The following is a 21,790-nucleotide window of genomic DNA, read 5'->3' on the forward strand; positions in this document are numbered from 1 at the left end:
CTGACAAACTAGCACTTTAGTACACAAGTTTTTCTGCCCTCCATACAGAGGCTGAACCAATGTAATTATGGCTGTAGTCTCAGGCAAAAGATAACTAAATATAAGCATTGTGTTTTCACATATGTGTTCATAAAAAAAAATTAAAAGGACTTTTTCTTCTGCGAATATCCCTCTACAAAAGCAAAGTTCAGTCCATATTAAGAAAAAATAAATAAGAGAAAAAAACGCCAGAAAGGGTAAATGTACATGTATGGGTTCAGCACAGCAAGCTGTGCCCTGAATGGAGATCCATTCAAGGCCTTTTGATGTGACATTCCTAGCACACAAAGGGTTGCAATGTTACCTACACCATGCTCTCTTTCCTTAGCTTCAGTAAATGGCACTTTAAATAGTGCTTCACAGGACCCAAGCTCCTTTACTATCAGGATCACAAAACCACAGTGTAAAATATGTGCCAAACACCCTCCTCCAAGCTTCTCAAGGAAGATGCTTTTCCAAACTTTACACCTTTAAGGCAACCAGCTATAGCTCCAAGGCTGTCATACAGCCATGGAAACTACTGCTGCTCCAGAAACTTGGACTTTCATTGTTTTCATGAAAATTATTTTTTTCTTCTGAATTTGTAACCCAAAGACACACACCTCTTACATTTAGTACCAGGTTTTTGCTATAAGGCAGTTCAGTAAATTTATTCCATGACCATATGAGAATAATAATTTCTTCTAACTTCCTCCAGTATCTTGTTACAAAACAAAAAAATATCAAGATATAAATCTTTTCTCAAACACTGACAATCAAGAGAGTGGTTAATTAACTTCCAAGAAAAATCTTCTTTGTTAGCTCTTCCTATGCATGTGCTTAGTTTTTCATATCTTCAGATTTTTCATCTGCTAATGTTCTTCAATCCAGGGACTCTTTTAGTCAGGTTCTTTTGCATGTTCCTCCAGTTATATGTTCCATGATGCATGCTTCTAAATCTTTTAAAATCCAAATTGTAGCTAGTTCTATCATGTGAATAATTTAGAAATTCTGAATCAGTTGAACTCTGACAATGTTTAGTGTATTTGTAAGTACATTCCACATGAAAAGCAGTATTTTTCTCTGGGATATTTGCATTTTCTAATTTGCTCAGAGATGCTTAGATGCATATGTACCTTTGGTGGATTTGAGTCTTTCAGGTCCATATGGTGAAAAACAAATAATATATGAGCTGAAGACTCATAGCCTGGTCTTCAAGTTATTGACTAAATTCCAAAGTCTTTAGAAAAACTATAGGAAGACAACTTTCTGTCACATTCAGACATTATGTCCTGCTAGATATTTACAGTGTCTCATCTTATTGGTAGATTTATATCTAGTTTTATTTGCCATCTTTTGTGATTTCTCAGATAACTGAGAAAACAAGCACACGCATATGCGCATAAAACCAGAAAATATGTAATAGACATAAAAATTGTGATTTGAAAAGCTTACTTCATTCTTCCTTGTTTTGCTGTTACTCATAACCCAAAAGTATTGTCATAAAGTGTTTTAAGTGCGTGCATCTGCTGTGTGTGAAAAGAAACATCAGAGGTATTAGCAAAACAAAACAGTTTTATGAAGAAGGCAAGCTTGCTTGAAAATACAGAAATAATTTTAATCTTCCTTGACTGGAAACACTTATGTATTTGCTTATGGAAGAGGAAGTAAATCAAGTTGCCGCCAAAGAACTCAGGGTACAGAGGATGAGGGAAACAGATCAGCAGAATCATCAGCAAGAGCTCTGTAATGGTATTGTGACACGGAGGCAATGAATGGGACTTCTCTGTGTCACTAATGGGGAACCACAGCAGCTTCCAAAAAGACAATTCTGTGCAGCTGCTGAGAAGCAGACAACAGTCACTCTGTGTGTTCAGACACAATGTCTTTCACAATGCATATACCATGCCTATAACAAAAAGCACCAAAAATACACTGATTGGTGCGCTCTCAAGAGTACATGAAGTGTATATAGTGACTACATGAAGTGCCTTTATTTATGGAATTCCACCATCCATTTCAAGCAGATGACAGTTGTGATTTAAGACACCCAGTATATACACATTATTATTGTCAAATATCCATGGCTAGCAGGGGCTTCTACCTTCAAGACATCTTTAATGGCATGACACTGGGTAATTGACATGATGCTTTAAGTGCTCTCCAGCTGAAGGCATTTTGGTGGAGAAATACTGTTATGAATCCTCAGGTTGATGCTCTAGCACGGTCAGATTCTCTGTGGCAGATCTCTGAAGGCAGTCTCTGTCCACAGTACTCAGACAAGGAATTGGTAATAGGTAACTTCTGTGTGATATGTGTTAAAATATTGGTTCAAAACTGAAGGCAGGTTTGATTCATAATGTAAGAGATGGCAGGATTAGCTTTGACTCTTTTCCAGAGCAATCCCCTCTCAACAAACTTATAGTGATCTCTGATCAGAGAAAGGAACTGATTTGTATATTGAGTTTCTAAAGGAAGGAAAAGGAGATAGCTTTTTTAAGACAGGAAAGACATTTCAGACTTGATTACAAATTAGTTTCATTGTTGATCAAATGCTGTTTCATAAGCACTGCTTCTGATTCATTAGATTTAGTTGTTCGTTCATTAGAATTAGTTGTTATTTGTCATACAATGGTAACAATTGCAAACAAAATAATATAAGTGCAATAGAATTGATTGAGTGCCTAATCATAGGCAGCTTCTCTCAATATATTTGCATTGTACTAATGTTCGTAGCAGGCAAAGAAAAAGAAAAAAAAAAGAAAAGTTGAGCAAATCCGCAACAAGATTTCAAGAACTCGTCTCAACTTAGTGGCTCTGAAAGGGAATAGATTAAATCCCTTAAATATGGTTTGAATTCAAATTACCCATTTTGAAATAATCTGGTATCAACAACTTGTATTTAATGCTTTTTCAATGTGTTAGTGACTGTATTATCTAAATCACTCTGTTGATTTAATCTTTTAAAACTATATGAACCTGAGGAAAAAAGTCCATAAGCCTAGGTTGTATTAAGTATAAAACAGGCTTATGTTGTACTTCCTTTTGGAATATCTAGAAATTTTTAAACTAATAAGAAATTATTAGCTTAATCTTGAATCCCTTCCTCAAGGAAGCTTAGGGAAAAGAAGGTGAAGATTTTGTTCAAGTCCTGTATCACAAGCACAGCAGAAGCTTACAGCGCAGCTACGTTCACTTCTACCTTGAAGGAAACATTCTGAAAAATTTTATGGATTAAAGTAATATTAATTCCTTGTATTTAGACCATATAAAGCACAGAATTTCCTGATAAACTGTATGCATTTTTACTTTTATAATTTATGACTGAAGATTTTAAATCGGCCTGTTTCATATTCCTCTGTTTAAAAGTCTTCTTGGTGAGATTGTACTTTCATATAGAATTTTAAATTCACTATAATAAATTTTGTTAAAAAATAATTTCTGTAAAAGTGTTTTCTGTTGAGGTTCAATCCAAATTAGAGAGTTATTATTGCTTGAATGCCCTAAATAGGCAATAGTGGAATGGAGCTGCAGGTCTTTAAGGAAGCATACCATGGAGCACCAGAGTTAGCAATTCCCTGGAGCAAGAAATTGGGAAAGGGAGGCAGGAGACTGGTAACTGCTCATTAAACTAAAGAGAAAGAAGTTCACAGTTGAAACTAGGATAGGTGAGCTGGGAAGAGTATAGACATGAGGTACAATTGTGGACAGCTAGGGTGAGGAAGACCAAGGCAAAGCTAGAACTGAGCCCAGCAAGGGATATAAGGAATAACAAGAAAGGCTTCTACAAGTGTGTTACCCACAAATGAAAGTCAAAAACAATGTAAACCACCTGATAAAAAATGCTGGTAAATTGGTAACAGTGGGTGAGGAGAAGGCTGAGTTGCTTAATAATTCTTTTTGCCTCAGTCTTCTCTGGAAACCTCTCTTCTCACACCTCCTGTGTGGGTGGACAGCAGGATGGGGAATGGGAGCAAAAGGCTCCCTGTAAGAAAAGATCAGGTCTGTGATCACCTGAGGAACCTGAATGTTCATAAGTTGATGGAACCTGATGAGATTCATCCCAGAGTCCCAAGGGAACTGGAGGATGTAGCTGCCACTCTCCATGATATTTGAAAAGTCATGGCAATCAAATGGAATCCCAGGTGACTTGAAAGGGAAAACATTGTACCCAACCTGAAAAGGGTAGAAAGGAGGACCCTGGGAATTCTGAACTGTCAGCCTCTGTGCCTGGGAAGATCATGGACAGATCCTCCTAGAAACTCTGCTAAGGCTCCTGGAGGACAGGGAGGTGATTCCAGACACCCAGCACAGCTGTGCTGAGGCGAGCCCTGCCTGACCAGCCTTGTGGTGCTCTGTGATGGAATGGCTCCATCAGTGGACAAGGGAGGGTTACAGGCGTCACTTATCTGAAATTAAATAAAGCCTTTGACACAGCTCCCCACAACCTCCTTCTCTCTAAACTGGAGAGAGATAGGCTGGATGGACTCTTCAATGGATAAGGAATTGGTTTGGATGGTCACATCCGAGCATTTTGGTCAACAGCTCAGAGCGCTGATGGACATCATGACAAGTGGTGCCTTTCAGGGGTCTGTGCTGGGACCAGCTCTATTCAATATCTTCCTTAATGGTACAGATGAAAGTGCACCCTTCACAAATTTGATGATGAATTTCCCATCTGTGGAAATGTTTAAGACTTGGCTGTGTGGAGCTTTGAGTAATCTAATCCAGTGGAAAATGTTCCTGCCCATGGCAATGGGTTGGAACCAGATGATCTTTAAGATGATCCATTTCAAGCCAAACTATTCTATGATTCCATGATTCTGTTAAAATTTTTCTTGTCATTTTCACATCCCTGTTTTCAAAGTCTTACCATATCTAGACTTTACTACAGCTTTCAAACTATTGATAAAATTCTCTTGAAGAAAAATTTGGTTTATAACAGTAAACAAAGAGTTCTCATCTCGGTCAAGGCAACTGCATTGAAATGTAAAACGTGGCTATTGCAACCATATAGACTGCTAAATGACAATATGGCAATTTTACAGGTAAGTCTGGCAGAGTCAAAATTTTCAATTAAGTTGTGACTACTGTGAAAAAAAGAAATCTGTTTTTGTTTAAGAGATTTAGTGATAGGTAAGCATGGAGAGCTGTTGTTTCTTGCAAATCTGTTTTCTCTTCTGTCATATGAAGCTGTTCAATTAGGAAGATACAGACTAACAGAGTCAAAGAATGACTAAATAATGAGAATCTTAACAAACTACTCAAAAACTGGATTCACATAGAATTTATGCTGTACTTTTCATACTATGATCGTGTTTATTATTTAAATTTTACCATATGGCAGCAGCAAAGACATTACAGAAATCCAGAGACAAGAGCACAGATGTTTCTTCCTATCATTTAAGCCCAATATAAATTATATTTGCAAAAGTCTAGCAATTACATCCATGCTAAATAACACTAAATTATGCATGACAGAAAAAAGAGATACATTATAAATAACAGATCATTTTTATTACAATTACAATTCAGTTAATTTTTCTAACACACTAAATACCTTGCAGGAGTAAGAGCTTCAGAAAAATAAAGACAGTTCCTTTATGACATGTCTTTTGCTGTACTCTCACAGGATTAGTTAGAGTCAGGTATTGAGACAACTAAGCCTGGAATAAAATGGTCTTAGTGGTCTTGCATTCTGTCAGGGGCAGGGGTCCCAGAATTTTAATTGCTTCTTTAAAAAATAAACTCTACCGTACAAAGATTGATACACACTCTGTATACAATATTGGATAAGATCAGTCTCTCTCTATAAAACCCTGTCAAGCTTCATTTATCAAATTTTACATTTTAAAAGTCAAAATCATTTGTAACACTAATTGCATGCTCCGTGGAGAAGGAGAACTACTGGCAATACACTGTCCAATTTTTTATCAAAAGGGTTTTTTCTTGTTTTACTCGAATAAAAAAAATTGGGTTAATACGTCCTGAAGAGCACCACTGAATGGACTTGCAGTAGAAATTAGTTATGGAGGTTTTTGTGTGTGTTGATTGTCTGTGGGTTTTGGGGGTCCCTTGCCTGGGACCCCGTTTCTGTGTGGGTGAGGGCAGATCCCTCCTTGCTGGGTCCCGCTGGAGCGTCTCTGCCACTTACACGCGCGCACAGTGCCGGATGAATATCTGATGGCAAAACCAGAGAGAAGGAGGACTCGAGGCACCAGTGCTGCTCCAACAGGCTTTAATAGCAGGATGTCTGAGGGTGCAGGGAGGGGAAAAGCGGGGTACAGTCACAGCTGAAGGGGACCGGTGTCAGGGTGCTTGAGCCCCGATCTAGCGTGCAACCGGGGTTTATAAAGGGGGAAGGGTAGGCGGGGTTGGGGTACAATTAAACCACTAGGGAAAGGGTACAGAGGAGGGCGCAAGGTGGGGTGATTGGGGGTACACCAATAGGAAAGTGGGGAGAGGGTGCTCTTGGGGGGAGGTCCAATGAGGGAGCGGGGAACAGGGAATTTTCCAGAAGGGAGGGAGTGGGTTACAAATGATTGATGTTTGAATCGTCCCAAGGTGTTCCCACCCTGTCCCCCCTGTCCCCTCCTCCCTTAATTGTCCAGAAGATTCACTATAAAACACAGCTACCCAGGATGGGCTAAAACTACCTAAAAATGTGCAAAAAGCTGTACCGAGATGTAACCTTATCAGAGATTCACACCAGAGACACCTGGCTAGATCTATTGCAGGTGTTGTGTTAACCTAAGTCTCCCAGTTACAAATCATAGCACTTGCCAAAACAAAATAGGAAAACGAAGCGTGTACAAATACAGCCATCTGTACATGACTTAGATTAAACAAGTTGATTCAAATTCTTCCTTTGACAACAGAAAACAAAATTACAGGCAATGGCCTTTGTGAATATGTCTGTCACAGAGAAGATACCTGAGTCTTCACTGTGTGTTGGGAAGGACTGAATGGAATACACCTCCTGAATTATCTAATGCATAGCCCTGATGCCATAAATACTCAATGTATGTTTTTGAAACAAATGGGGGGTTTGCTTCGTAGTGGCAGGGCGCTCTAGAAATGGGAGAAACTAATTATTGAAGAGCTTAACATAATATCTAAAATTAATTCATAGTCTATTTACCCCCTTTATCTTTTGGTATAAATATATTTCTTCTTTAGGATTAAGTCTTTGATGTCATGACATCCATGCCTTGATATTGGTAGGCTAAACAAAGCTCTTCTAACATTTTTCTGTTCTCTAAGAATTCTTCTCCCAACATCTTAGGATCATATTTGTGTTGTTCAAGCCTACCTCCTTCTGAGAGTTCACAGTTATTTTGTGATTAGTCACAATGTCCAGCTGTTTATTCACATCTTCCTTTTTTTTTTTTGCCTCTCAATTTACAAAATCCTGTTAATTGGAAAAAAAATTTCTGTTCTGAATTCCCAACATGGGTATCAATAAAGATGTGGTGATGTTCAGCACTGGAAACACAAATACATATTTGGGTCAAGAACATACAAAACTGGCTTTGGTGAACAAAAATTCTTGCACATAGTGTAGGGATAAATGAGGAGAGAGAAAGAAAACAGACAACATGGTGAGCATTGGGATCCCAGAGAAATCAAACAGGAACTATTCAAGTTTAACACACATGTCGAACCTTCTTTTCTGCATGGGCTTTTGTATCTATCTTGAGGCTGAAAATGAGGGGCCTGGGTAACAGAGATGAAGCCTAAATTAATTTAGTACACTTTGCAAGTAAACTTTGGCAAGTAAACCTACATAAAATTTGAGGTTAAAGGAATTCTTCACATTTGCCTTCAAAGAAGAAACTCTGAAGATTCTCATGGAAGATCCTTCTGTTGTGGATTATTGATCACAATATCTGACTTTTCAGCAAAGTAAGCAGCCGTGATACAAAAGGGAGGGTTTTTGCTAGACAAGCAAACAAACAAAAAACAAACAAACAAAAAAATAATCATCATCATCATCATCAAAGCAACAAAAAATTGGTCAATTCTTGAAATAGAAGGAGGTTATCAGTTCCAGAGGCATAAGTGGCTGTTCAACATTTTTGTACGTGTAATGAAAAAGTGGGGATGGAATGGAGCAGGAACTTTTGCTGTCAGGTCAGTTATTTGGTATTTTAAAGACTAGGGTTGACTGAGGTGAATGGATGCATGACCAAGGAATCTATCTAAAATTGTAAAAAAGATTCAATGTGACTGAATATCACCTAGGCAGAGGATGGTGTGGGGGAAAGATTTCTACATGTGGAGATAGAGTCGTTCTCAATTGCCCAGTCAGCCCCAACACCTTGCTCCTGAGTAGTCTGATAAGCAGTTTGGTGCTCATGAAAGATAAAAAAAGAGAACAAACAAGCAATTCAAATGTCAAGAAAGGATTAGCAAATAAAGTAGAGTACATAATTGCTTTGCTACATAAATTCATGTTGGACATGCACCAGGAGTATTATCTGCAGTTTCAGGTCTCACTATCTCAGAAAGGATGTGGTAGAAGTGGAAAATACTGACTTCCTTTTTGCTTTATCTAAAAGCATAAACCAATTTCCTTTTAAGCAACAGTCAAGCAGGCTCAGACTTCTTAGGCAAAATAGAGAGCCTTGAGGGAATATGACAGAAATCTATAAAATCCATAGTGGATTAATCAACGATCAAATTATGTAGAGGAGACTACTAGAAGAATAGTGAATGATAACACAGTACATTAGTATTACAATGACAAAATAAATGAAAGATCAAATGTTTTAATAATTACTCTCCCGGGTAACAAGGCCTCCATTTCCACAAAATATCTTGCATGGTTCAGCTCCATGGAAAAGTAGAACACAGAACTAAATGCCAGCATTAAAATAAAAAAGGTATTATTCTAAGTAAAATTGTCATAAACTTACCAAGGAAGTGTATGGATAGTAAATAAAAAGCACGTCATTTCCTGTGGCTGTTTGAGCACAAACTGAAATTCAGTATTTTACTTATTTTTATCAAGGTGAGGAATACAGATCCTGGCCTATAACAGCAACTGAGCTTTGTGTTCTGGGGCACAATCCAGCAAAGGTTCACTCACACACACATTAAAAGTACATTTAAGAGGTATATGGTGTGGTGGAGTGTCTCAATTTGAAAGGAAAAAAATAACGCTTAAATGCAACCACATGCTGCACCAATAAATAAGATTTTAAAATCCACAGTGGTGCTTAATGCAAGTCTACCTCTCCACTGTCAGCCAAAATAAAACAGGCCAAGCATTACGTGTTCACAAATGGACAAATGAAGGACAAATGTGGTATCCCATTCTGGACAAGCCATAAGTGGTGTAGGCATCATGATTGCAGGACAAAATTACAAAAATAAGCCTCACGGTCAAACAATTAGATGTTGCTTCCCAACTTTTTCAAGAGAGCATTAGGCTGACTGCTTGTACATGTTTAACAAGCTGGAAACTTGCATGTGGTAAAAAAGCAGTTCTAAAGGAAGAGTCAGATTCTGAATGACCCTCACCGGTGCTGAAATTACCATCCTGAGAGGAGAAAACCCTTTTCTCTCTTGTAAACTTTTCTTCTTCACAAATAATGTCCTTGAACTCACTGATGAGGGATATGCACATCCAATCCAGAACAAGTTAATCACAAACACAAGTAAATTGAATAAGCAAATTAAAGGTTAACTTGGTAGGGTAGGTGCTATCTTGGAATGAGAAGGCAGCATCTTTTTTATTCATTTATGTACTATACCACAAAACACAATTTTAAAAGTCCACAAAAAACCCAAAAAAACCCACCAAAAACCAAAACCAAAACACCCCCCCACACACACACAAAAAAGAGGCTGCATCACATTTCTTAATAAAAACATTCTTAGATGTCCTGACATACTGAAGGAAAAGACACAATTTGTTTTTTTGTGTGCTCTCTTTCAGGAGAGTTGGAAAAGGAATGCATGGCAGCGTTGTTTAAAGTAGGAGACAAGTAGATATTTCATGATGTGGGAACATAAGAAAAGCCAGGAGGACAATGGCTTGCGCTGTCCCTTTGGTAATACGTGGTGAGGATGAGCATACAGTTGGAAAGAGGGGAAAAATATACATATAAAATATCATAGAAGCACAGAGGTTATATGCTGGGGAAAGAAGAGAAAGGGAAGAGGAAAATAAAATGTTACCTAGGGCAAAAAATAGTACAAAACTAAAAAAGTAAGGAATATTAAAAAGACAAGAAAGAAGATACTTTAGGGGAAGCATTGTGGCTAAAATGCTAGGATAAAGGTATCTCCATTAGCTCAGACAATAGAGGTTTATACCTTTATGGCTGGAATGTTCTTTCATCTCAGTGGACTATTTTCTTATCTGGAATTGTGGTGTGACTATATTTGCACCTAATTTGAACAAAAATTATGCATGTCTGTAGGAGAAAAAAAAAAGCAAGAATAGAAGGTTCACTTAGACCAATAAAAACCTCAGGGATTGGGAAATATCTGCAATTAAAAACCTATACAAACAAAAACAAAACCAGAAAAACCCCTAGTGAAAATACAGAGAGAGATACTCAAGCCTAGAAATTGTAAAGGTAAGCTGCTTCATATGGCATATGCTTGGACTTTTATAATATAAGAAAACACAGCAAACATCAGACATTATCCTGCTACTGCTGTACATCATATTTATTTTAAAGTATCTCTGCAAAGTTATTTTATCTTCAGCTTTTTCTACTACAGCAGGAACATCATGAGTAATTTCCTAATGGACAAAGACACATGAGCAGTCACCAGTAACTTGCAGATATATAGATGATCTAAGAAATGCTTAATGCAGGCTTAAAATATTTCAGATCCTTATAAATTGCTCAGCAGCCAGTTTGGACAATACCAGTAGTGTAAGAGTTAAGCAATGGATGTAAAAGTGACAAGTACTCAAACACTACTGAATTATAAAAAACAAGATTTTGGGCAGCATTGACATGACACAAATACAAGCACTGTCAAACATGACAATAAATCACTTGTCACAGGGAAAGAGCAAAAACTGTTTAATGCAAGCAGATGTTTCTGTGAAGGATATGCAGCACTGATCTTCTTCAAGAAAAACAGTGAATAGGAAACTATATTAAGTTTGCTGTCACCAAGAAAGAGAATACATGTCCTGCAACTCTGAATGAAAGAATGAGACTATCTATTGCACACACATTTATGGATGGCAGCTCTCTACAAACACTGATAGGATTAGTGCTATCTTTAGAATCACAGATCTTCTAATTTTTTCCATAGATTATGCAAGCAAGATGTAATTACAATGTGAACATTGATTTTTGCCTTTTTTCCTCAAGTTTTAAAATGTCACATTGAAACCATAGACAATAAATAAGATAATTTAAAATGACAGGTACATCAGGGAACAAGAGAAAATTCTTTTAAATGGTTCAATATTATCCCCTTTGATGCACACAGAGTTTCTTTAGCTGTAAAAATATTTTGGCTATTTCTCTCCTCCAATCCTGTCACTTTACCTCACACTCATTTACAATGTTGCTGAACACTAGTTCAAGAAATTATTCAAACCAGAAAACAAACCTGAATTTTTCAGGCTAAATTAAAAAATACTGAGATACCGAGTAGGATTCACTTAGTTCAGCTCTGTGGTTTTGACCTTAAATGATCAGTACTTCCCATCTATCTGAGTTACCAAGATGCTGAGGAAGCCATGAGAAGAATAATCAGAGATGGATTCTGTCAGCTCTCTAGTAGGGTGCTACAGAGGCAAACTCCAATCAGAGGAGCACACACAATAGGCAGAATCTGCAATAATCCAAGTGCAAACCAAGGAAAGAGTTTTCCACACGTAAAGCAGGTAAGTGCAGGGACACATTGCTCAGAGAGGTTGTGGAACATGCACACTTCTGATGCTTATCAAAATTCAGTTATATAAAGTCAGAATTAACAATTCTCCAACTTGAAAATTATCCCTGCTTTGCATTTACTAGAAGGCACCCACAAATGTCCCATTTGAACAAAATCATTTTATGATACCAAACAAATATTGAAAACAGAATAGGCTGCTAAAGCACATAAAAATATTGAGTATTTTCCCACATGTTTGTAGAGCATATAAATGTGAAGTCTTCTGGGTCTTGACTTTGAAGCTAAAGAGACAAACATTAATAAAATAATGAAAAGAGTTTGCTTGTAATTCTGCTTTTAAAAGAATCCTGGATTATCCACATATCTAGGCCTTAATAAATAGAAAATTAATGAATCATGATACTAGATGTGCAGTATCAACATTTAATTCTTCAAATTTAGCTTAATTCACTGGTAATTCATAGATTCTTTCCATGACATGGCATCTTAGCAGCCTGAACAGAAATGAATTAGCCACACAGTTACCACACATCCAGGCCAAAACACTTTCCTTGGTAGATTCAGCACTCGCTCCTAAATCTCAATGAACATGAAATACGCTTATTTAGAAACTGCAGTTTCAGACTTTCATTTGTTTGCACAAGGAAGCCAGACAAAAAATTTAAAGCTTTCTTGTATTTCACTGTGTGTTTTCAGTGAACAAAGAGAACATTCCAGCCTCTGGGGATATTGATCTTTTCAGAAGCACTAGATTCATATTTTAAAAGACAGTATAAGAGTTTTCTGCGCTGGGTATTTATGCAGAGTTGTGGAAAGCAGAGAAAATTAAATGTAGTAGAAGAGTAAGCTATCTCTTGATATATGCATGGTGAACTGCACAAACTTATTCTGTGCAGAAGGAAAAAGATTCAGTAATGCAAAATTATCACATTCTCTTAAAAAATTAGGGACACGCTAGCTTCTCAGTTAAAAGAATATAAATTCAGAATAACCCTATTCAGTGGTTTACTCCACTCAGCCAGATGATATAGCCCCGTGTAAACTTGCTGCAAGAACATAATCTGTCCCTTTGTCAAAATCAGGTGTTCATAAATCCAAACTTCTTTATTATTTTTCTAAATCTAGCAGAAATTTAAGACAGAACACAAATACTAAATTTAAAATCAAGGCATATATTTCCAAGAAAGCATGAGGTATACAATGTAAACTATAGGTAATAATAACTTAAGCTTAACTTTAAGGTTATTTTGTACAGTTATTGATAAAGCACAACTTCATTAAGAAATCCCAGTTGTTGTTGATTGTATGGAAAGGACCCCAAACCAAAACAAACCAAAAGTGATAAAAAGTGGGATTCAACATTCACAAACCTGACTGAATTTGCAGTGTTGTCACTCTGGACATTAACCTCATTTAGTATAAAATGTGACCAACAATTCTAGCTACAGGAAAAACAAAAATAATAAAACTCCAGACTGCGTGTTTCACAGTGATGATATGATGGAAATCTGCAGTACTGTGTTACTTCTGGAGCTGAAATAGTAGAATTCTATGACACACTTCAAGTTTAAATTATTTTCTGGAGTTGGCCAGTACCAAACACCAAGCAGCTCTAGAAGACTATTCAAAGGTAATCTATCAGAGTAGGAATTGGATACACTTATCACAGCAAATATTTTGTGCAGAGATCACACGTAAAAGTCCATCCTGCCTTTGGAGAAGTCATAATTTTCTGTGATTTTCACCTTTTAGCTATGTGGGTTCTCTCCCAAACCTAGGGAAGCACCCAAAAGAGAATTACCTTTTTAGTTACAACCACTGTATGTCAAATCAGTCACCTTTCAGTGAATTACAATGAGTGTACCAGCTATTGAATCAAAGTTATCACCTCCTAAATCATACCAGGCTTAAGCTCATGTCAGAAACACTGCATGGTTGAGTAGTTATTTCTCTCGGTAAATTAAAATCCCAATTTCCTACAGCAGCTAACATTTACAAAAGCAATTATATTCGGGACTGGCCTGGTATAACTCTTTAGGAAAAAACCCAGTATGGTAGTCTTTTAGGTAGTTGTTCTAATTTTTTTTTTTTTTACGGGGAAGACACAAGCACTGAAGACAGAAGACACTGGAGACATAAAGCACTTGGTGTTTCACGTGTTCAATGTAGTACTAATTATAACGCGGTCACCATGCCTTCCAGAGATAATCCTGCGTAACAGCTACTGCACTCGTACATGGAATGTCCTTTTTCTTCATGTGGTTTACCCTAAAATAAAAAGATTAGCAGGAATTAGCTAATTCTTTCAAGAAAAATAGATTTTTATATTAGAAATATTAATTTAATATGATATAATGAAGCTGTTCAACCACACAGATGTAATCTTGTAGTGTCAGATTGCCTATAACAGTCTTTGTAACATCTTTATAAAGCTTCATGGTGCTTTCACAGACAGACAATTTAAAATATATAATTTGATTTCTAATTGTGGAATTTTTGATATTTACATTTTCTATTTATACTATGTATTATTGAGACTGTTGTTCTTCTTTGCTTTGAAATTTTAAATTTATTATGTTTTTACGTTACATTATGACTTACCACATAAAATTAAACTTGCTCACTCTAATATGTTTTAGAAAAAACCCTTGTTTCAAAATTAAATAGTATTTTTCCCAATCAGAACAATTTAAAAAATATTAAAAATGCATGATAATTTGAGGAAAAAAACTCAACTCTTTTTCCTATGTTACTATTCAAGAAAAGTCAGTTTGAAGTAGTCTTCTCAATACCTTGATAATCAGTGCTTTTTGATTAAATAGCATACAGTCATGATATTTTATTTACTAAAAGTAAATTTTTTTCTACAATATTTCAGTTAAATGTTAAAAGATGTTGCCCTCAGAAACTAGTTAACATATTGTTCCCAAAATGTCAGAAACAAGAGTGGCTGTCAATTTCTTCCTGAGCACTATTAAAATACTGTATTTTCAAAGAAAAGAAAGTGAACATTCCAGAACAATAATTCAAGAGAAATTGATGTGATTAAAAAAATGTAATTTTTTTTAATACAAATTTCAGCTGTAGGAGTAAATGAAAAAAACAGCAGGAAATAATTATATATGTCTTTTGGATGGAGATGTGGGGGAAGAGATAAATTTCAGGTAGAACATGCCATTATTTTGAATGGGATTTACAATAAACTGAATTATGAAGTTGCTGGGAAATATTCAGTCAGCTCTGTCTCCTCTAACATTGATGTGGTGTCTGTGACAGTGAGAAATAAAGAAGACTTTATGTAAATAACTTTGTCATCTACCTTCCAATTTTTCATAGAGATAGTTTTGAAAGTAAAAGCATGGAACTTTATAACTGCTCAGACCACAGTGATGGAAGAGATTCTATGTTTTTCCAGATTGCTACCATTACAATTTGAGAATATTTCCTTAAGTTGCAAATTTCATATCCTGTGTTGAACTAGCAGCATATATTTCTGTTTAAATCCCACATAAGTGTGATAGAAAATATATTCAATCTTACAGGTTAAAAAAGTCACTGATATATGTTTGCAAGGACCAAGCTGAAGTCTGTAATAGTAGGCTATAGTATCTCTGTTGAGATGTTAAAATTAAAATGTTTCAAATCTTTCCTGGAAATTTTTCTGGTGTGAAGAATATAGGTCATGGGAGAAAATACTAAGAAAAGGTTCTAATTAACCCTAAAAAGTAGTGTTTATATACCATATAAGCACAAAATCATAGTCAGTTAGTTTGGAGAAGACTTCCAAGATCCTCAAGTCCAAAAATTAATCCAGCGCTGCAAGATCCATCACTAAACCATGTCCCTGAGCACCATACCTTCCTAATTTTATAGTTATTCCATGGGCAATCTCTTCCAGTGCTTGGAAGAGGTTGCCCATGGAAAAGCAACCTCTGAGCTGACTGAAAATTTCCAGTGCTTGGTAACCGATTCAGCGAAGGATTTTCCCTAATGTCCAATCTAAACCTCCCCCGGTGCAACTTGAGGCCGTTTCCTCTTGTCCTGCTGCTGGTTGCGCAGGAGAAGAGCCTGACCCCCAACCCACTACAGCCTCCTCTCTGGGATGGGAGGGAGACAGAAGGTCCCGCCTGAGCCTCCTTTCCTCCAGCCTGAGCACCCCCAGCCCCCTCAGCACCTCCTCACTGGCCTTGTGCTGCACGCCCTTGCCCAGCTGCCCTGTCCTTCTGTGCACACGCTGCAGCCCCTCAGTGACTTTCTGCTTCCCAGGGCCCACAAGTGCACCCAGCACTCCAGCTGTGGCCGCAGCGCTGCCCAGCACAGGGCCACGCTCCCTGCCCTGCTCCTGCTGCCCCACTGCTGCTGACACAGGCCAGCGTGCCCTTGGCCTTCCTGGCCCCCTGGCCACACGCTGCCTCATCTGCAGTGGCTCTTGACCAGCTCCCCCAGGTCCTTTTGTGCTGGGCAGCTTTCCAGCCTCCAAAAATACATTTAACTATATAACAAAATAGTACATAATTTATTCCTATGTATTATATTTAAATTGTGTTTATTAGAACATACAATTCATATATAGATCTATGCTATATAATTATATATTACATATATTTATGCTATATAATTACATATATTTATTAAAATATCTCAGCATGAAATAGTACCAATTCAAATGAGCCCACAATGTAAGCCATGAAAACACATTATATTAGATTAATATATTATCTGAAAATAGATTATATTAGATATTTCATATGTTTAATATCAGAACATAAACATTGGTCCTTAGAAACTATTGCAAAATAATCATCCCGCAACATCTGCTTACTTATATTTATTAGGAGGTAAAATGTCCTTTGTTTTTATAAAATCTTCCTTGAGGAAATGTTAACTCTGAAGGCTCTACAGTAGTAGTAGTCTAGTAGTCTGAGGGAGCCCAGGGATTTTCAAAGCACAGATTTATTGAAACCAATTGCATATCCAAGGAAAACAGACCATATGATTCATTATGATCCAATTTGTTTGACGAATATTCCTGTTGCTTTGCAAATTGGCCCCTAACAAATGAGATTCTCAGTTATCCATTGCCCAAAATTATTGGTGAGCATGTTGAGTTAAAAGTTTATGATTAGCACATTTTTTAGAGCACTTAATTTTTTATTGTTTTGCTTATGACTATTGCAGATAATATAGTGTCTCTTTTCTAATGGAACAACTTATATCAATAATCATTACCTCTGTAAACTTTTAGTTATGCACCTGAATATTTTACTCTACATAGAAGTGCTATTTTTGCTGACTGAAATTCATTTTATTGTCACATTCAAGTTCATTTTTTATGGCTTCCTTAAATATTTGTGCTAGAGAAACTGTGTTGCTTTTGAAAAATTCGGAAAAGAAATCTAAAAAACTTAACTAACCAATGAACCAACCAATCAACCAACCAATCAATCAAACAACTGAAAAAACCTAAAAAAAATGTTCTTTCAAATCCAACATGACTTAACTGAAAATTAGTATCCATCAAATATTGATTAGCAATTTTACAGCATGTACCACATTCCACATGCAAAATTGAAAAGTTTATTCTCCTCAAACTGGGAATCATCATCTGAGAAAGTGCACCCTACATCTCAAATAACAAATTTGTATATATGCATTTTTACCTCTACAGAAGTAAATAAACATTAACATAAATTATTCCTGAGGTATACAAGTATATTGAAAATTAAAGTTTTATTAACATAAGAAAATTATGTCCCATATTACTCTCAAGCATCTAAGGAAAACATGAAAAATTCTCATTTATTAAGAATGGAGAGAAATGTTTCAAAGAACTCTTCTGCTATTGCATTATTTGCTTTTTATTAGACCATTTTAGGGGCAAAAGATGTTAAACTTTTTGGGAGTAATCCAAAACAAATTTTTTATAAAGACTAATTTCTCAGTACAGTCCTTTTCATATTTTTCTAAAGTTTCTTGCGTGATGACTACACCTCTTTCATCTAGATAAGCAATTTTATTTATGAGTTGTTAGGGTTTTTTATCAAAATGCTGCATGGATGGCTTGTATCTCACAATGATTCTCAAAACCAAATGCAAAAACAGATAGAACAGGCACAAAATTTTGTAATAATATGTTTATTTTTCTCTCACAGTTCCTCAAAGAAAATTTGTATTTCAAGATAACTTCTTTTTAGAAGCTTATAATGCAAACTTCTGATACACCGAACAGGTAATCCCATTTCAAGATGAAAACAAATGCTGACCTATCAGAACTTCAGGAGCATCAAATGTTTAAATTTACAGTCAGCTTGCATCAAAAAGATCCACAGCATAAGGACAGACACTGCTTTGCAAATATGTGAGAGCACGTAAAGAGATAAAGTAAACCAAAGGTTAAAATGTTAACAGAATCCTATTTTAAGTGATACGCTAAGCAAATCTGAACAAATCCAATAAAAGAAATGCAGTGCAAAGCATGAAATTGGGCTTGAACACAGAAGGATCAGGGCCTTTGTACTTTGCATCATTAAGAACTCCAGCAAACCTTGTTAGGGCTCTGTATACTTTTGGATAATTTAGAAGAATGTTTCTGCTCATAATTCAGAATCTCTGAGACTCTCCTGATTAATAATTAATTACAACTGCTACTGAATTTCAGTATTTTTATTTTGTCATGCCCGTACAATAACACTGTTTTATGTACCCAAGAACTGTGTTTCAATTTGCATCTTTTCATGCAAATTCTGCTGGATTTTAAGGACATAGCCAACAAAACCTATTTATAATTGCTTTAGTTTTGACAAGTTTGACCACTGAAATGGAAAGATTTTAAGCTGATTTTCTGCCTTCAGTCAAACAGTCTGAAAAATTTCAGATATACATCTGCTCAGAATGAGGTTAGCAACTAGGGTAGAGAGGGCAGAAGAGGGAAAGACAGGCTAGAAAAATATGGTGGTGGAAAACCCTAGCAGAAATACCACAAAAATTGGCAGCAGAAGGGTCAGCAAGCAACTCTGGGAGGAGATGTGGGGTGGCAAGGAAAAAAGAAAAGAAAATACAAGGTTGGAGAAAGATATTGAGATTGGAAGAGTTACTAAGAGTTAAGTTCTGCCTTGTGAAGACCCGTATGGATAAAGGATAAAGGAGGAGAACAACTTAAGTGCATGCACAGTTTGCAAAGACCGCCTTTGTTTTTTAAAGTAAACACAGTTTCTGATAATTCACAAGCAGAAGTGTTCAGCATTTATTCTGCTGTAAACTGCACCCAGACTGGAGTCAGGACCTTTGTGGAGGATTTTTATTGAGAATTAATTCTTCTGCAGTTAATTGAAAATTAACTGCACAGCTCTCAGTCAGACTCTTATCATTTGGATGGTGACACCTTGTGCTTTAATAAATCTGTCATTCTGTGGAGAAGCAGACTCTGCACAGATGGATTTTTTCAGCAGTAAGTGTCCAGTGTTTATGACTGGCCACATCACATGCAGAAGTTTGCTGACAAAAGATTTGTATGAGATGAAACTTTAACCTTTTTTCTTCCTCAACAGCCATTAAGTCACCATCATTCTCTGAACCCTCAAATCTTTGCACAGCAGGATAAACACAGCCTAAGAATACTGGCATTTGCTTTCTTCATTCATGACAGATCTTTCCTGAAACTGGAAAATGGTTTCCTATTCCTGTAGTGTTCCTATATTTTCCTACGATGTTTCTACAGATATTTTCCCATAGTTTTCCTACAGGATTCTCTAGTCTGCCTCCCCACAAACCAGGAAATGTTTCCTTAACAAAGATGAGACTGGGACATAAGATTTGTGTTTTAATTGATCTGCAAAAGACAGTAGGCAAAAAAACCCCAACCATACTGCAAATAGCAAATATGTTATCAGTCAAGTGACAATATTGTACAGTCTAGCAATGCCAATGTGCTGCAGCTACCAAAAAAAAAATTTGAAAAATACACATTGCTCTTTCATGCTGGTTTTAGTCTCCTAGCATACTGACAGTGTATTTTTTAATCGGTTAACTTGATCTCAAACTAAGCAGGCCCTCCAGGCAGAATAAGTTCACATGCAATGCCACCTAACTGTGAAAGCCATCTGAAATGCACTGTGATTTGTTCACCCTCTGACTTCAAGCTTGCAACACCCATCACTTCACTACAAACGGCCAAACCACAAGCTTATATCTGTTCCAGACAAGCACCTCACCTTAGCTGCCAGTTTAGTCACAATCGGACCTCAGAGAGATAATCACAGAGGTTTCCTGTTTTCCAAATATGTATATGTAGTGTGGCATTTCAAGTCCAAGCCTTCATAACAGTGCTTGGCCTCAGCCTCTGCATCATTGTTTTGCTCTGCCATTCTGGAAAACTCTGGGCATTCAGCCCCACAACAAGCCCAGCTGGCCACTATTTGGTAGCAGTTACACATGGAAGAAAACAGCGCTGTTAACTTGAGTGCAGGCTTTTGTTAGTTCAATTATTGACTGAACAGGCTGGTACAAATTTTAATAAAGACTGAAGTGATTAAAGTGTAAGAAAATTGGTATTTGCAACGACAAGATCAAATGGTTTAATATGGGTCGCAATAATAAATTAGCAAAATTAGTAGCTAACCTTATCAAAGTGCAGTTTTTCATCTAACTATAAGAATTTTGGCATTTTTCCATACTGACCTCAAATTAATGTTTAAAGGAGTGAATTTGCATAATACATTACACAGCACATACACAGAGTTACTAGCAGCTTGTTGAAACAGTCATGTTTTCTCACTTAGGCAGAAGCAGAACAGCAGCAGCTTGCATACTAAACTCCCTGCTTGGTACTCTGTTCTTGCAGCTGCATGTAGGGAACTGATTTAGCTTCCTTTGAAAGGCAGAGGTAGGGGTGACCTGTTGATTAATTCTGTTCATTTCAAGGTATATTTGTTTCAGCAAATGTGTATAAGAATGACATTTGTGCAGCTGATCCATTAAATGATAACACTACTGTAACATTCATCTCATTTTATGTCATTACTGAGATGCAATAGACTATTGTGCTAATTCTGGCTGGAATAGAGTTAATTTTCCTCACAATTGCTAGCATGGAATTGTGTTGGGAAAACCATTGACTAAGCAGGGATGTTTTAGCTATTGTTGCACAGGGCTTGCACTGAGCCAAGGCCTTTCCTGCCTCTCACCCCACCCTGAGAGTGAGCAGGCTGGAGTTGCACAAGGATTTAGGAGGGAACACTGAAGCATTTCTACAGGATTAGGCAGGAAAGGTAACCCAAATGGACTAAATGGATACCTTATACCATACGGCATGAGTATTTAAAGCTGAGGAAGAAAGAAGAGGAAGATATAGAGAGTGGTGACAGCTGTCTTCTCAAGTCACAATTAGGTGTGATGGAGCGCAGATTTCCTCGGGATGGCTGAACACTTGCCTGCCCAAGGGGTGAACGTATTCCTTCTTTTGCTTGGCTTGCATATGTGGCTTCTGCTTTACCTGTTAAACTCTCTGCATCTCAATTAATGACTTTTGCTTTTTTCTCCCTCATTTTCTCCATCCTCCCTCTAGTGGCAGGTGTGAGTGAGCAGCTGTGTGGTTCTTAGCTGGCGGCAGGCATTAAAAAAACCCAACTGTATTCTGCAACACAAAACACAGAAATCCTCTTCATTGGTTCAAAACATGCAACGTGCTATTTTTATACCTTCCTGAGTAATTTTTTAGCATCAAATTATCTTCATTTTCCTTGAATACTGTTGCCAATTCCTTTTTCTCTCTTAGAATTTGTCTTTTTTTGACACAGTGTTCAGAGATGTGAACAAGGCCATGCTGGAGAGAGAGAGTGGCTGTAAAGGGCAGCACCCGTGGCTCCTTGTTTGCCCATCACGTAGGGACTTGATGCTT

The sequence above is a fragment of the Camarhynchus parvulus genome, chromosome Z (genome assembly GCF_901933205.1).
Source record: "Camarhynchus parvulus chromosome Z, STF_HiC, whole genome shotgun sequence".
NCBI lineage: Eukaryota > Metazoa > Chordata > Aves > Passeriformes > Thraupidae > Camarhynchus > Camarhynchus parvulus.